The sequence below is a fragment of the Dermochelys coriacea genome, chromosome 1 (genome assembly GCF_009764565.3).
Source record: "Dermochelys coriacea isolate rDerCor1 chromosome 1, rDerCor1.pri.v4, whole genome shotgun sequence".
In the NCBI taxonomy this organism is placed as follows: domain Eukaryota; kingdom Metazoa; phylum Chordata; order Testudines; family Dermochelyidae; genus Dermochelys; species Dermochelys coriacea.
This window is the reverse complement of record NC_050068.2, coordinates 11,376,062-11,392,554: the sequence shown is the minus strand read 5'-3', so window position 1 is coordinate 11,392,554 and position 16,493 is coordinate 11,376,062. Positions and strand designations below refer to the sequence as shown.

Here is a 16,493-nt window from a genome sequence, read left to right as displayed (position 1 = left end):
TAGCCCCTGGGGCAGTGATCCACTTCCTGGACACTACGGTGCTAATAAGTGATGGTCACATAAACACCATCCTATATCAGAAACCTGCTGACTGCTATTCCTACCTACATGCCTCTAGCTTTCATCCAGATCACACCACACGATCCATTGTCTACAGCCAAGCTCTACGATATAACCGCATTTGCTCCAACCCCTCAGACAGAGACAAACACCTACAAGATCTCTATCATGCATTCCTACAACTACAATACCCACCTGCTGAAGTGAAGAAACAGACTGACAGAGCCAGAAGAGTACCCAGAAGTCCCCTACTACAGGACAGGCCCAACAAAGAAAATAACAGAACGCCACTAGCCATCACCTTCAGCCCCCATCTAAAAGCTCTCCAACGCATCATCAAGGATCTACAACCTATCCTGAGGGACGACCCATCACTCTCACAGATCTTGGGAGACAGGTCAGTCCTTGCTTACAGACAGCCCCCCAACCTGAAGCAAATACTCACCAGCAACCACACACCACACAACAGAACCACTAACCCAGGAACCTATCCTTGCAACAAAGCCCGTTGCCAACTGTGTCCACATGTCTATTCAGGGGACACCATCATAGGGCCTAATCACATCAGCCACACTATCAGAGGCTTGTTCACCTGCGCATCTACCAATGTGATATATGCCATCATGAGCCAGCAATGCCCCTCTGCCATGTACATTGGTCAAACTGGACAGTCTCTACGTAAAAGAATGAATGGACACAAATCAGACGTCAAGAATTATAACATTCAAAAACCAGTTGGAGAACACTTCAATCTCTCTGGTCACTCGATTACAGACCTGAGAGTGGCTATCCTTCAACAAAAAAACTTCAAAAACAGACTCCAAGGAGAGACTGCTGAATTGGAATTAATTTGCAAACTGGATACAATTAATTTAGGCTTGAATAGAGACTGGAAGTGGATGAGTCATTACATAAATTAAACTATTTCCCCATGTGATTTCTCCCCCCACCCCACCCCCCACCGTTCCTCAGACATTCTTGTTAACTGCTGGAAATGGCTCACCTTGATTATCACCACAAAAGGTTTTCCTTCTTCCCCCCTCCTTCCTGCTGGTGATGGCTCATCTTAAACATGCCACAAGTCCTCCTTTTCTTTTTTGCGAATACAGACTAACACGGCTGCTACTCTGAAACCTGGGGCAGTGATGGTCCCCTCCCCCCCCATACTCTTGCATAATATGAGAAACTAACACCCTGACTTGTTTACAGTCTATTTGTTGGACTGAAAGGAGGCGCTTTCCTGAGAGTAAACGCTTCTGTGCTCGGTTATCCAGCTGCACATTCAGAGCCAGGACTGTGGGCATAAGAGGACAATCTGGCCCTTGTGTGCAGAAATGGGGCAAGGTACTCAAAGGAGGGGGTTGTGGACCGGACAGGGGATGATCCCACTAGAACGCAAACACCACCGACAGGCCTTTTTCTTGAGGCCTCTCTACCAGTTGCAACTGCAGAGCTAGCAGAGCCCCGGGGAATATTAGGCCCAGAGAAACTCAAGGTATGTCTACACTACCCACCGGATCGGCAGGCAGCGATCGATCCAGTGGGGATCGATTCATTGCGTCTAGTCTAGATGCGATAAATCGACTCCCAAGCGCTCTCCTGTCAACTCCTGTACTCCACTTCCGCGAGAGGCGCAGGCGGAGTTGACGGAGGAGCGGCAGCAGTCGACTCACTGCAATGAAGACACCACGGTAAGTCGATCTAAGTACATCAACTTCAGCTACGTTATTCACGTAGCTGAAGTTGTGTAACTTAGATCGATCCCCCCCCCCCCAGTGTAGACCAGGGCTAAGTAACTTGCCCGAGGTCACACAGAAAGTCTGTATCAGAGCTGGGAATTGAACCCAACTCTCCTGAGTTCCTGGTAAGTTCCTTAACCACTGGACCTCTTGCAATGCTCTCTGGTATTACTTCAGTTTGAGGCTGGTGTAACTCTGCTGGAAACAGCATTACCTATGGACAGAAGTGCGGAAACGCAAGTCATAACTGCTGTTGTCGAGCTTCATCACTAGCTCCTTCCTTCCAAGAATCTCCAAATATTCTTCCCACGCTAACCCCGTTTGCAAGTACAACGTAATGCATCACCTCCTCATTTCCCTCACCTCTCTGTGTACTGCCGGGTGGCTAGGAAAAGTTCACCTGCCCCATGTGATTTATTGAAACTTTGGGGTTCTTGATGCGATAAAGAGCCCTGCTCGCTCTTGTCCTGCCACGGTGAATACCAGCTTTTCAAAACCCCGGCTTTTTTCCTTTTGCTGCTCTGAAAGGGAAATGGGGATGTTGGATGTTTTTGGCTTCGGCAACCTAGGCCCTGCAAATATCTGTGTGCTTGGCCATACAGCGGTTGTCATCTGTTTAAACTCTTCTCGAACTGCTTGGCCAGGCAGCAGCTCCTGCGGTTTGCTGTCCAAACTGGAGTCCCATTCCCAAAGTGCTGAATCACTAGCGAGGTTTATTTGTTCAGTGAAATATCAATACACAAAAAAGGCTGGACGTGCACCCTGTGCCTCCAGAGACTTCGTTATGGATAGTGTCACTGCTCCTTCCTGGCACTTGGCTGCTGCATTGCTATTAAGCAATTATTGATGTATTCAGCGCTGGGTTTTCCAGGACCATGAATAATATCCTTTCTGTAAAGGGATGTGGGACCTGGGCTCTTTCAACTCAGGTTGCAATCAGTCATGCATTCGCATTGTCTTTGCCATATCACTATGTTTGTGCTACTGTGGTTGCTTCATTTCAGTGAGGCAAATTTCCATGCTTGCACAGAAGCGGTCTGCCGCTCACAGGCAACGGAGAAGGGTCTCCTCCTTATGGCTCTATGATCTGACTGCAGTTTCCAGCCCTTTCTCTGTCGGCCTTAGGCTTGTCATTGTTCGTCTCTATTGTCCTCATGGAGCCATATACACCACTGCAAAGTGAGCCTGAAATTAACCTGTTCTGATCCGGTGGCACTTCACACTCGCACTGTACAGGCCTGCAAGGCAGGGTAACAGAAAATCAGGCTCATTGTGTCTCGATTCCCCAAGTGTAACATGGGAAGGTTACGCCTTCCCCACCTCGCAGGGATGTTGCACTGACACATTCAGTGATGACTGTAAGACGCCCAGATACAAGAGCAACAGGAGCCAAGCTAGGATCTAGCTCTGTGGTACCCAGGCTGTGGGATGCATCTCCCTAGAGGGGCATGGAGAAATATCTGGAGGGGCACTACCCAACTCTGCTCTGACCCCAGCCCTGGCTGCAGTTCAGCTCCCGGGCCACAGCTCTGCTCACGGCTCCACTCCCAGCCCGGATGGGGCGCAGACCCATTCCATTACTGGGGGAAGGGGGGCACGAGAGGAAAAGTTTGGGCACCACTGATCTAGATAGAGAGGTTTGTAGCAATGCCGGTGTCTGTGCTCTAGGAACAAAGGAAGAGCTTCAACCTACAGTGCTTCATGCAGGTGGAACTTCCGTTATTATGTTTAATGCCAACAGTGCGCTCGGAGCTGTACAATACATACAAATAACAACTGTCCCTGCTACAAAGAGCTTACAGCCTGAAAGGCAGATGGGATGCATGGGATACCGAGAGTCTGGAGATCATTTAGGTGGGATTTACTCTCCCAACACATTCTGTGGTTATGGACACCAATGGCATAAGCTGGTTGGCTGCATTGTTCATCAACTTGCTTCTTCTCGACAGCAAGGAAGAAGTGGGTTTTGTGGAGAGACTGCATGTAAAGAAGGTTGAGGTGCTTTGTTGAACTGGGATGGGGGGAGTCATCCCACAGATGGGGGCAGTGTGGGGAGAAGACACAGAGATGGGAGTCAGAGAAGACGATGAAGGAGCATTGAAGTTGGCATCAAGGCTGCAATAGAGGGGTAGATTGGGTGAGACGGTAGCTGAGGTCCTGAACCAGATCAGGGTTGAAGCTGTGTAGAGTCTTGAACCTTTAAACTGATTGTATGGGGCGAGCAGAGGGATGCGAAGAGGTGAGGGGGGTTTGACATGGTCAGACCGACAGGTCGGGAAGAACATTGTGACAGTCGTCAGTAGACCGAAGGGGGTGATGTGGGTCTCTAGGGAAGCCAGACAGGAGAAGATGGTCACAATAACCGAGAGGGAAGGCAATGGTGGCAGGGACAAGCATTTCCACCCAGACAGAGAGGAAGGATCGGCTCTTGTGTATGTTGTGGAAGAAGAGGCATCAGGATTGGACATGGCCTGGATGTGTGGGGAGCAGGAGGGCTGAAAGATGACCCCACAAGTTGGGATGGGTGTCAAGAGAGAAGAACAGGGAAGAGGAGAGAGTTGGAGAGATAAGAGGTCTCTGCTTTGGTCATGTGTTAAGCTCCTGTTGCTTCTCCTCCTTATATAGCTGTATCCCACCGGCAGAGGCAGCTAGCTGGGGTTTTCCTCATTCCCACTGGCTTTTACAAGCCTCCTCGCTCTTTACCATGAAAAGAGTGAGCACATGCAGAAGCAGCTGAAGATGAGGAGGATTCATGGATTCCAAGGCCAGAAGGAACCATTGTGATAATCTAGTGATCTCCTGTATAATGAGCCATAGAACTTCCCCCAAAATAATGCCTAGAGCAAAGCTTTTAGAAAAACATACAATCTTGATTTAAAAATAATCAGTGATGGAAAATCCACCACAACCCTTGGTAAGTTGTTCCGGTGGTTAAATACTCCCATTGTTAAAAATTTACAATTTATTTCCAGTCTGACTTTGTCTAGCTTCAACTTCTAGCCATTGGAATGTGTTAGACCTTTCTCTGCTAGATTGAAGAGCCTGTTATTAAATATTTGTTCCCCATACAGGTATTTATAGACTGTATTTATAGACTGTATTCACCTCTTAATCTCTTTGTTAAAATAACTAGATTGAGCTCCTTGAGTCCATCACGATTACGAATGTTTTCTAATCCTTTATCATTCTTGTGGCTCTTCTCTGAACCCTCTCCAATCTATCAGCATCCTTCTTGAATTGTGGGTACCAGAACTGGTCAAAGTATTCCCGTAGTGGTTGCACCAGTGTCAAATACAGAGGTAAAATAACCTCTCTGCTCCTATTCAAGATTCCCCTGTTTATGCATTCAAGCATTACATTAGCCCTTTTGGCCACAGTGTCACACTAGGAGCTCATGATCAGCTGGTTATCCACCATGATGCCCAAATCTTTTTCAGGGTCATTGCTTCCCAGGATTGAGTGCCCCGTTCTATAAGTGTGGCTAAATTCTTTGTTTCTATATGTATACAGTGTGATGGGGCAAGGCCAGATGGCTATAGAAAAGTAGTGGGAGATAGTTATATTAGCTCCAGGCTAAACAAATCCCTGGTACCAGGACAAGTGAAATGGCAGCTGCTCCAGGTCAATTAAGACATCTGGGGCCAATTAAGAACTTTCCAGAAGGCAGGGAGAAGGCTAGGTTGACTGGGACACCTGAAGCCAATCAGGGGCTGGCTGAAACTAGTTAAAAGCCTCCCAGTCAGTCAGGTGGGGGTGCATGTCGGGAGCTATGGGAGGATGTTGCACTGTTGGAGAGGCTGAGTAGTACACACCATATCAGGTACAAGAAAGGAGGCCCTGAGGTAAGGGTGAAGTGGAGCTTGAGGAATTGAGGGCTGCTGTGGGGGAAGTAGCCCAGGGAATTGTACACGTCATGTTTGTAAAAGGTCAGTTACCATAGCTGATACTATTAGGGTCCCTGGGTTGTATCCCGGAGTAGAGGGTGGGCCCGGGCTCCCCCTTCCCCCCCACCTTTGCCCCCTGATTAATCACTGAGACTGGGAGACAACAGAGACTGTGCAAGGAAGGATAACTTCTCCTCACCTCCCTTGCTGGCTTATGATGAAAATGGCTCAGTACACTGTGACCCTTGTCTCTAGAGAGAGAGAAGGGTTACGTGCATGGCCACAGTGAGCCTCTGAGGCTAGCAAAATCTGCCAGGAAATGGGGGACCTACGGTGGCAAGGACAGAGCTTTGTCACAACAGTTACATTTAACTGTATTAAAATACATATATTGTTTGCGCCCAATTGACCAAGTGACCCAGATCTCTCTGAATCAGTGACCTGTCCTCTTTGTTGCTTACCTCTCTCCCAATTTTTGCGTCGTTTGCAAACTTTATCAATGATGATTTTTATGGTTTCTTCCTGGTCATTGATAAAGATGTTCAATAGTAGGGAGCCAAGAACAGGTCCCTGCAGGACCCCACGGGAAACGCACCCTCTTGATGACTATTCCCCATTTACATTTACATTCTGAGACCGATCAGTTAGCAGGTTTTTAATCTGCTTAATGTGTGCCAGGTTAATTTTATATAGTTCTAGTTTTTAATCAAAATGTCAGGCAGCACCTAATCAAATGTCTTACAACAGAAGTCTAAATATATGACTTCAGCACTCTTATCTTTCTGTTCCATTTGTTATATATTTTTATTTTTTACAACTGCTTTCACTTCCCCTCTAAACCAGATTGGTTGTTTTGTTTTTTTTAACCAGCCTTCTTCCTCACTTGGGCGATTGTGGCTTTTTGGCTATCAATAAGGTGTTCTTAAATGACTGCCAATTATCACTCCGATTTTTCTGATTAAATTCTTTCTTCCAGCTGATTTGGCTCATAATTGCTTTCCTCTTTGTGAAATTGGCCCTATTAAAGTACCAAGTATGTATATTACTGGTCTGGGCTTTATTCTGCTTGCACATTAGAAATCTGGTCAGGTCATGATCACCTAAGCTACCATTGACTTTTAGTTCTGTGATCAGCTCCTTTGTATCTGTTAGGACAAGGTCTAACATAGAATTCCCTCACGTTGGCTGCAATGCTTTTTGAGTTAAGAAACTGTCATCTACAATGTTTAGAAATTCCAAGGCTGTTTTAGTACTGGCAGCATGAGACCCCCAGCATCGGTCATTCACATTGAAGCCCTGCATGATCACACAGGTTTTTTTCCCCTACGTATTATAAGTAATTCCATCAGGAAGTGGTCGTGCTGTTCCCTACGTGTTATAAGTAATTCCATCAGGAAGTGGTCGTGCTGTTCCCTACGTGTTATAGGTAATTCCATCAGGAAGTGGTCGTGCTGTTCCCTAGTGCGATTTGAAAGTCTCCAGCAGATACAACGAAGACCCCATCTTGTGCTTTATCTGTTAGGACGTTGATCCGTAAGCATTCAAGATCATTTTCTTCTGAGTTATCTGTGACTTGGAAACAGGTATTGCCTGTTTGAATAGAGTGCCACTCCCCCTCCCCTTTTGCCCACTCAAGCCTTCCTAAATAGATTATAACCATCGAACCATGGCATCTACCAGCTCTACACAAGCCATCGGCCAGTGGTCCGTGGGCTACCTGGAGAGCAAGTGTCCATGGACAGGCCGTAGGGCAGGAACCATTGCTCTTATCCCTCTGTAGGGTGACTTGTATAGCCTAGTCCATTTGATTACAATAGCTATCCTCCTCTGCTGGAGCCAGGTCCCTTCCAAAGGCAGGTGTGTCCTTGAGACTCTAATAGATGAATCTGGCCTCAGTAACCTCACATCACTGTTCTCTGTTCAGTTCAGGTGTGGATCCAATTTTAATTGTAAACAAACAAATGCAATGGGCCAACCCCAGTCTTCCTCTCCACCCCCGTCGCTGGCCCTCTAGCACCAATTTCCACCAGTGCAGCCAGGGTAGGGCTCACTCTGTCTGTGACTGACATAGCGATTCTTATCACTGGTACACTTGATTGCTGCAAAGCTCTTCATTCCAGTCTTTCTCTGCTATCCTAGATCCTCTTCTCTGGACCCAGGACATGGTTGCTCGACTCCACTGACAGGCCATATTTGCTGATCCTATCACTCTTGTGCTTGTTCCTCACTCTGGCACCCGAGACGTCAATCAGTTGACTTTCCAGTTCTGCTTCTTTTATTTCCAGCCCTTTGCAGCCTATATAACCATCTCCTCGGGCTGAACTCCTACTGCTGTTCCCCCACCATCCCAGCACTCAACTGGAGCAGGACACAATTCAGACTGGCTCATCTGCCCCGTTGAGCTGAGCTGCAGGGATGCTGTATTCTGCAAGCATGGGGACAAGATGTTCTCTCTTTGGGTAAACCCCCTCTGCCCCGCCAGCCGAGCACCCTGTCTCATCCGCCTCCCTGAGAACAGTGGTGGTAAGTGATGGACTGTGTATAGGAGGCATGAGGCTAGGTGAATAATCTCCCCATGGCAGCAGCCAAAGCCCCATGGCTCGGCACTTTTAAAATCGGCTTGAACAAAGATCGCTACCCTGGGAGGAAGGGGTCTGGGTGACCTCACAGAGATGGAAAGGAACCTCTCTGGAGGCTGGGAGCAAGGCAGGGGGTGGGAGGGTCGCCTTGGAGGTGTGTTCACAAACTTGAACCTGCAGGAGCCTCTTTGCGTCATGAACTGAACTCCGGGTTCAGCCTGTGACTCCTTATCACAAACCAGACCCTGTAGGTTTCTCGGCTCTACTCCTCCTTCTCCAGCCACATCCTGAGGGTCCCCTGGGCTTCTGGCAGCTGGCATGCAGCACCTTCCTCTCCTACTTCGGTAATAGGGTGATGCAGGGGGGCTGGGCATAAAAGTGTCTAATCTAAGTAGATCAATGTCTAAGCAGATGGTCCGGGGTGAGGGTTTTATCCTGCAATTCAGGAGACTTGGTTTCAATTCCCACTACAGCCACAGCCTCCCTGTGAGACCACGGGGAAGTGTCTCTTTGTGCCTCGGTTTCTCCTGGTTTAAAATAAGGATCATGCTTCTCTACCTCACAGGGGTCTGGTGGAGATAAATCATTGAAAGACTGTGAGGTGCTGGGGTAGTTGGCAATAGGAGCCATGTAAGTTTGTATATAGGTGCAGCAGGAGATTAATTCACTATTGCTTGTAAAATGCATAAAAGACAAAAAGCATTGTACCAATGCTGGTGTCTTCTATTCCTGGCTGCCTGGATTACTGTATTTTCAACACTTTATAATCTCTAGCGACTTGTATGTAATAGAAGCATTTAAACACTCTTGATGCAAAGTATGCACTATGTAAAATCTGAGGACCTTGCAGGCATGCAGGCATTGGTACGGTTAGCTCTGTCTGTGAGCAGGCCGATGCACCTTGTTCGGGGGTGTGTACTTTATAAACCTCAGCGGCGCAGGGAAACAAACTAGCCCTAACTTTGCCTAGTTTGATTTTGATCATTTAGGGCTCAATCCAATTCTAATTGAAATCAATGGGAATCTTTCCCTTGCTTTCAATGGTAGTTGGCCCTGTAGCATCTGATGCTTTTTACTGCCACTGTTTGTTAAAGAGTGTGTGTGTATGTGAGTGTGTGTGTGTGAGAGAGAGAGACACACACACACATTTCAAATCTTCGCTGGCTGATCTGTTCTCTTCCTCTTCCTGACGTGGCTTTTATTCCCCATGGAATGGTTTGGCTCCAGTGGTAGCTTGGGAAGTGGGTTGAGGTTGAATCATAGAATAGGCTGGTGGCTACTGAGACCACTTTTGTGACTGACTTATGCACACACCCCTGTCTCTACTATTATCTTCTATTGTATGTATTACAGTAGCCCCAAGGGGTTAAATCCTAATTTGTGAGCTCCCTGGGGGCAGGGCTTGTTGCCTGGTCCCTTACTAATCCTGGGCCATGGACAGATCACAGCTGCTCGGGAGCCCTCGCTGCATTAGACCTGGCCCCATGGCTTGTTTTTCACAGTTAGATGTAGCCCTTGTGCAGCACTTTTCCCATCGGAACCCTTTGCAAATGTTAGAGAGAAAACCCCGTCGTTAGAGGAAGGATTCCAGTTAAAGAGCATTAGGACTAAATACCAGGACCGAGCCCAAATTCATCCCTGCGGCAACTCTGTTAAGGTCAGTAGATTTACACCAGAGGGTGAATTGGCCCCTTAATTTGAACAATTAAAATGGAAACAAAAAGGACTCGGGAGGTAGCTCCCAGAGCTCTGCTGTTGGTGTAAGGCTTTATCCAAGGTTCCCTGCCGTTCTTCCATTGTCATCTAAGCTGCGCCACCTAGTGGGCCCATGCATGGACTGCATCCTAGCCATGCCGCTGCATCCACACTCATGGGGCTTGATTCTCCTTGCAGCAGTGTAACTCCGTTGATTGAGTTGTTCCTGATTTACACCAGCATAGCCATGAGGAGGAGCAGACCAGTGGTATGGGCTCAAGGACAAAGCAGATTGTTTCCCCAGCTGGGGGAGGTGATAGTATGACATCTTGAATTCCTGTAGCCCTGCAGTAAAGGGTACAGCAGGGCTGGTGCGTCTCCTTGCTCAGTACCTCTTCCCATCCTTTGCCAAGAAAGCTCACAAACTGGGGGTGCTTTGGGGTCCCCGAATGCTCCTAGAGCTCCAGGCAGCCAGACAAATCTTTCCCATCTACATTTGTCTAGACTAGTGCCCGCGTGTGTTTTCAGTACAGTCCTCACCCCTGGGATGCATGCCTCTCTGAGCTCCCACCTGCAATGGCTCTGTGGGGTTTAAGCTAGTGCAGAGTGTGTCTTGCCCCCTTTTATCAGCATCATGCCCAGAGACCATCTAATGCCCGTGCTCTAGAGCGTGCACTGGCTTTCTGTTCATTCTCCTGTGCCACTCACTCCGCTGAGGGGTTTTTTATCTAGGACCTACTGAATAGGAGCTCCGAGCTGGATGCTGTAGCGAAGAGAGCTAACGTCTGGATGTATAAATGGGGGAATATCGAGCAGGGCCAGGGAGCTGCTGTTTCCTCTGCCTATGGCACTGCTGGGACCGTTGCATCCTCTTCTGTGGTCCACACTTTGAAAACCAGTGTCAAAACTGGAGAGGGTTTAGAGAAGAGCCACAGAAATTATTTGTGGTCCTTAGAGTGAGAGACTTAAGGAACTCCATCCATTTAGCATATTGAAGAGGAGGTTGAGAAGGAGTTGAATTGCAGTATAAATACCCACACAGGGAGAAGCTTTTTACCTTTTAGATGGCTTTTACCTGGTGGTCCCTTCCAGCCCCCTGGTAAATCAAGATCAGTCCCTGTGTAGTCGGCCTGGGCTTGGCCTTCATCTCTTTACATCTCCTTCCTCTGGGTTCCCTCCGGAACCACCACTCCCGGGCAATCCTGCGGGGGCTGAGCTCACTCCTGGGGTCCTTTGAGTCTAATTACCTCCGGTTCCCGTCCCTGCCGCTCAGAACCAGCTACAGGCCACTGACACAGGGCAGGTGTCCAGAGCCCCTCTCAGGGCTGCACTGTTTGCCCTACACAAGGAAGGGAAAAGGGAAGGCTAGTCACTGCCTCGGGCTGGGCTGCCCTGGCTACTGGGCTCCATAGCAACCTCTCCTCTTGGACAAATCCCTCCCCTCTCTGCACTGTGGCCAGCTTCACCCTTTTCAGTCCCCTTCTCCACATGGAGCCCGCTTTGCAAGTGTGCCTGTCTGGCACTTCCAGAGTGCAGAGGCTTAGCTGGCTGTCAGGAGGAGGGGGCCGTGTCCATGTCACATCCTGCTATTGCAGGTGCCCCTGTCTTATCATCCCGTTCAGAACGTGGTCAGGTTCCGTCTTCAAACCATGTACATCGTGTGCCCCACTGCTCCTGTTAGGAGTAGGGAGTATTGACCTGGGACTATTGTGTGGGAGTTTTACTGGTACTGTCTGCACTGGTGCTGGATGGTGGCAGGATATCAGGGGGTGACTTCACTTGAGGGATGATGGGAGAGCATGTAACCTGATCCCAGAAGAGGGTTGGGGCCAGGTGACACCTTCTGCCCGGGAAACTGGAGAAAGGCTGGAGGAGGAGCGGGGGTGTGTGGCTGGGGGTGATGGCTGGAGGGGGTTTCAGTTTGGAGCTGGCTGGGGAAATGGAGGGAGGCACAGAAGGGGGTCTGGGCTCCCTACCCCACAAGATGGACCTGACTGAGGCGTCCTGTTTCTGTATGTACAAGTTCTGTTTTGGACTGTGTTCCTGTCGTCTAAGCCTTCTATTTTACTGGCTGGCTGAGAGTCTTGGTGAATCGCAGGAAGTGGGTGGTGCAGGGTCCTGACTCCCGCACACTCTGTGACAAATACCTAGCTCTTATATAGTGCTTTTCCCCAGACAAAGGTATAACAAGATCCAATATCGTATGTTGGAAGTGAGCAACATTCAAACTGGAAAGAAGATGCAAATTTTTCACAGTGAAAGTAACTAACCATTGCAATAGATTATCACAGAGTGTGAATTCTGTATCACATGGGGGCTTGACATTGAGGCTGGATACACTCCTGTTCACCAGTACATTGTTCAGAGAGAAGGAGGAATCACTGCATGGGTTTCATTGGTTGTGTTACGCAGGAGGTCAGACTAGGGGTTGGATCACTTGATGATTACCTGTTCTGTTCATTCCCTCTGGAGCACCTGGCATCGTCCACTGTCGGAAGACAAGATACTGGGCTAGATGGACCTTTGGTCTGATCCAGTATGGCCGTTTTTATGTAAGTGATCATAGTGGTCCTTTTTAGCCTTAAAATTTATGACCCTGTAAAGTAATTTGCATTCCAGGTATGTCAGAGACAGGCACAGAAGAGCTCAGATACCATGGTGAGGGGTGCAGTAGAACAGAACAGCTGTTCTACTGATGTCAGCTGGGAAGCTTTATCTAACAGCCCCTGGACAGGACATCCTTAGCTTGGGGGCCCTTGCAATTCATCTCCCGTACCGAGCTTCAACTGGGCACAAGTCATTTGACTTCCAGGGCCAGGAGTAAAGCTCATCTGCTCATTCAAGCCATTACCCAAAGGGAGGAATTCTCGGGAGGATCTGGAGCTGTTCGGGGAAGCGAGTCGATGTAGTCTTTTTTTTTTAATTTGCAGAAACGTTGCACAGTCCAGTTGTGTGGCCAGATTGTTTGGCCATCGTTGCTGATGGATGGGTTAGACACCGATGTGATGCTCAGTGCCTGGGATATTTAAGACCAATTAATTGTTCTTGGTTTGATTTCCTGAGCACTTCAGTGGGAGCCCAGAACATAAGTACGGCCATATTGGGTCAGACCAAAGGTCCATCTAGCCCAATATCCTGTCTTCTGGCAGTGGCCAATGCCAGGTGCCCCAGAGGGAATGAACAGAACAGGTAATCATCAAGTGATCCATCCCCTGTTGCCCATTCCCAGCATCTGGCGAACAGAACCTACGAACACCGTCCCTGCCCATCCTGGCTAATAGCCATTGATGGACCTATACAACAGGCAAATAAATAGCCCAGCACCTTTTGTAAGGCTCTTTATTTGTATCCAAGCCCAACTGTTGTTTGGTGCATGTGAATTAAATCCTGACACAACCAAATAAATATGATTGAGGCAGTAGATTTGGAAAATGACACAGAGAAGGCATCAAAATCCAGGGTCTCCCACGCACAAGGCATGCAGTCACTTGAGCAGCAGTGAGCCCCAAAGACCAGAAGAACTTGGTGCTGATTCATTGAGCTCCTCGGAAAATCTGGGTGGAGCCCTTTGAAAATTCTGGGTTAATTAGCACCATTTCAAGCAATAGTAGCACAGTGAATCTTTTGTGTCCAACAGTATAGGTCAGAATCCAGACGAAGGGACTGGATCCCATGAGTTACACCAGATGTGACTGGATCCTGGGGCATTTGTATAATCAGGAGTCAGTACACCAGGGAGACAGGCTGGTGGTTGATTAAGAAGAGAGTTTTGAACAGCTGGGGGGTTGCGTATTTGGATTCAATGATATGCAAGGTTATATTATCGGGGAAGGATCTTCCCTTTAGTGAAATATTAGCCAGCCTTTAGTCCCTGTCACAACAATGCTATGTCTTTTTTCTTTTTAAGGGAAGGTTCTGAAGGGGCTCTGGCAAGGTATTTTCCATACATTTTACTATTATAGTCCTTTTTTAAATAACTCTGGAATCTGACGCGTGCTTCCATGCTGGACTGGTGTTTTTTTCCATCATACACATACATTGGCTTGTTCTGTCATTTGTTCAGGAGTTCGTGGCTGCTAGTGGGTGCACGCAAGGGTGTGTGTGTGTGTGTGTGTGTTAAAATCAGTATTGGGACATGATCCTGCAAGGGCAACCATATGGGTGGACCCTTGTACCCATGACTTGAACAGGTCTTCACATGGGCACAAGGGCCCACTCGGGGGGGTGGGGAAGGAGGATCTCTGCAGATCAGGGCCTAGATTCATAGATACTAAGGTCAGAAGGGACCATTCTGATCATCTAGTCCGACCTCCTGCACAGCGCAGGCCACAGAATCTCACCCACCCACTCCTATGAAAAACCTCACCTATGTCTGAGCTGTTGAAGTCCTCAAATCATGGTTTAAAGACTTCAAGGAGCAGAGAATCCTCCCTCAAGTGACCCGTACCCCATGCTACAGAGGAAGGCAAAAAAGAGCTCATGTTTAAAAACAGCACGAATAGCTGAGGCATGACCTACTGAGATGCTGGCATTGAAGTTAGTACAGCTGTGCCATTTTACACCTGGTGAGAATCTGGTCCGTGAAGTCAGTGATGCTATTCCCTTCATGCCAGCTAAGGATTTGTCGCAGCATTCGTGAAGCATGGGACAAACGTTACCACAGAGGTGTTCTGTAATGGTAGTTACACTTGATGCTGACGCAGTTTTTAATCCCACTAATGGCATGGTGGGATGGTTATCGCTGGTGTTGCATAAAGAGCTGTGTATGTAATTTATACTGTCTTCTCCAGATCTGCTCCTAGCTGAGTCAGCAAGGGACCAATCCCTCTGCACTGTAGAAGCCTTTGAAAGTACTCCTTGCTAACCTGACATGTGGCAAAACTGGCTGCAGAGAGAAATCTGTCAGGAGATCGGGTCCTATTCCCCTCTCCCCTGCTGTGTCCTCAGGTGAAGTCCTATATTTTCTAAAGTGGCCTCTACCTTCGGGATTTTGTACACCTGGGACCTGATTTTTCAGAACTCCTTGGCTGCTTGCAGCTGTTATTGACTTCAGCTGGAACTATGGAACCCCTGAAAATTAGGCCCTGGGCACCTCAAATTGGGCACCCAACATTAGAGGCTGTTTATGAAAACATGGGTGTTCACTGCCTCAGTGTCCCCACCTTTGAAATGGGTCTGTCGGGCCTGATCTCAAAGCTGTAACTGACATGCATAAGAAATTGTGTATTCAAGTGCTTAGAATATTTAAGTGCTTAGAGTTCCTTGCCTGGATGCTGCAAGAGAAGAGCAAAATTTCATTATCGTTATTACAAAACCGCTGATATTCGCGCTGCCTTACAGAAATGCTGATGCAACTTTTAGAGCAGCAGGCTCTGTGTTCTATGCCAAATGGGCAAGCGTTTTCTGTTTCCTTTCCTGTGATGTTTCGTTATGCTGCTTGAATGATAAAAGGAAGTCTTGCCACAACAGAAAAATCACTTAGCAAAACTCTCAGATGCTGGCCATGTTTTCAGGGGCTGAACGACGGGCTTTTCTTTGGCAAACTTGGATTCATAAGCTCTGCACTACAAAGCAAGTGATTAGAAAAGAAATCCATAGAAATTAGACTAGCAATACGAGCCTGAAGATGGTATGGGTGTGGCTTTTATATATTGTTCCTGGAAAATAATCTTCATGGGTACTTTTTCAAAATACTGGTAAGTTATCAATCTCTTTATCTCTTCTTATGTTTGATATTCCACCCGACTGGTATGTGAAATGGCTTCTGTGCTATATAGGTAGGTGGTAATACTAGGGATACAGAGTAACATTTTCAAAAGCACCTGTAATGACCCAGGAGACATAGGGTATTTCTGCACAGCAAAACAAAAGCCCCCACAGCAGTGAGTTCAGAGCTCAGCACTGTGAGGCTACAAATATCAGTGTACTTGTGGCACCTTAGAGACTAACAAATTTAGTTGAGCATAAGCTTTCGTGTGCTACAGCTCACTTCATCGGATGCATTTGGTGGAAAATACAGTGGAGAGATTTATATACACACACACAGAGAACATGAAACAATGGGTTTTATCATACACACTGTAAGGAGAGTGATCACTTAAGATGAGCTGTTACCAGCAGGAAGGAGGGGGGAAGAAGGAAAACCTTTTGTGGTGATAATCAAGGTGAGCCATTTCCAGCAAACAGGGTTAGCATGGGAAAAATATTTGGAGATTCTTGAAAGGAAGGAGATAGTGATGGAGCTCGACAACAGCAGCTATGACTCGCGTTTCCGCACTTCTGTCCGTAGGTAATGCTGTTGTTTCCAGCAGAGTTACGCCAGCCTCAAACTGAAGTAATACCAGAGAGCATTGCAAGAGGTCCAGTGGTTAAGGAACTGACCAGGAACTCAGGAGAGTTGGGTTCAATTCCCAGCTCTGATACAGACTTTCTGTGTGACCTTGGGCAAGTTACTTAACCCTGGTCTACACTGGGGGAGGGGAAATCGATCTAAGTTATGCAACTTCAGCTACGTGAATAATGTAGCTGAAGTTGAC

At 47.7% G+C, this 16,493-nt stretch overlaps 1 protein-coding gene across 1 annotated transcript in view; it reads left to right on the top strand.

Annotated features, from left to right (window-relative positions):
* The first annotated feature begins 15,433 nt into the window (after positions 1–15,433).
* P2RY6 (pyrimidinergic receptor P2Y6) overlaps positions 15,434–16,493 on the top strand; it is a 28,046-nt gene continuing 26,986 nt past the window's right edge. Inside the window, exon 1 of the mRNA XM_038387892.2 lies at positions 15,434–15,653. The gene's annotated coding sequence lies outside the window, so the exon portion shown is untranslated. The remainder of the gene's footprint in view (positions 15,654–16,493) is intronic.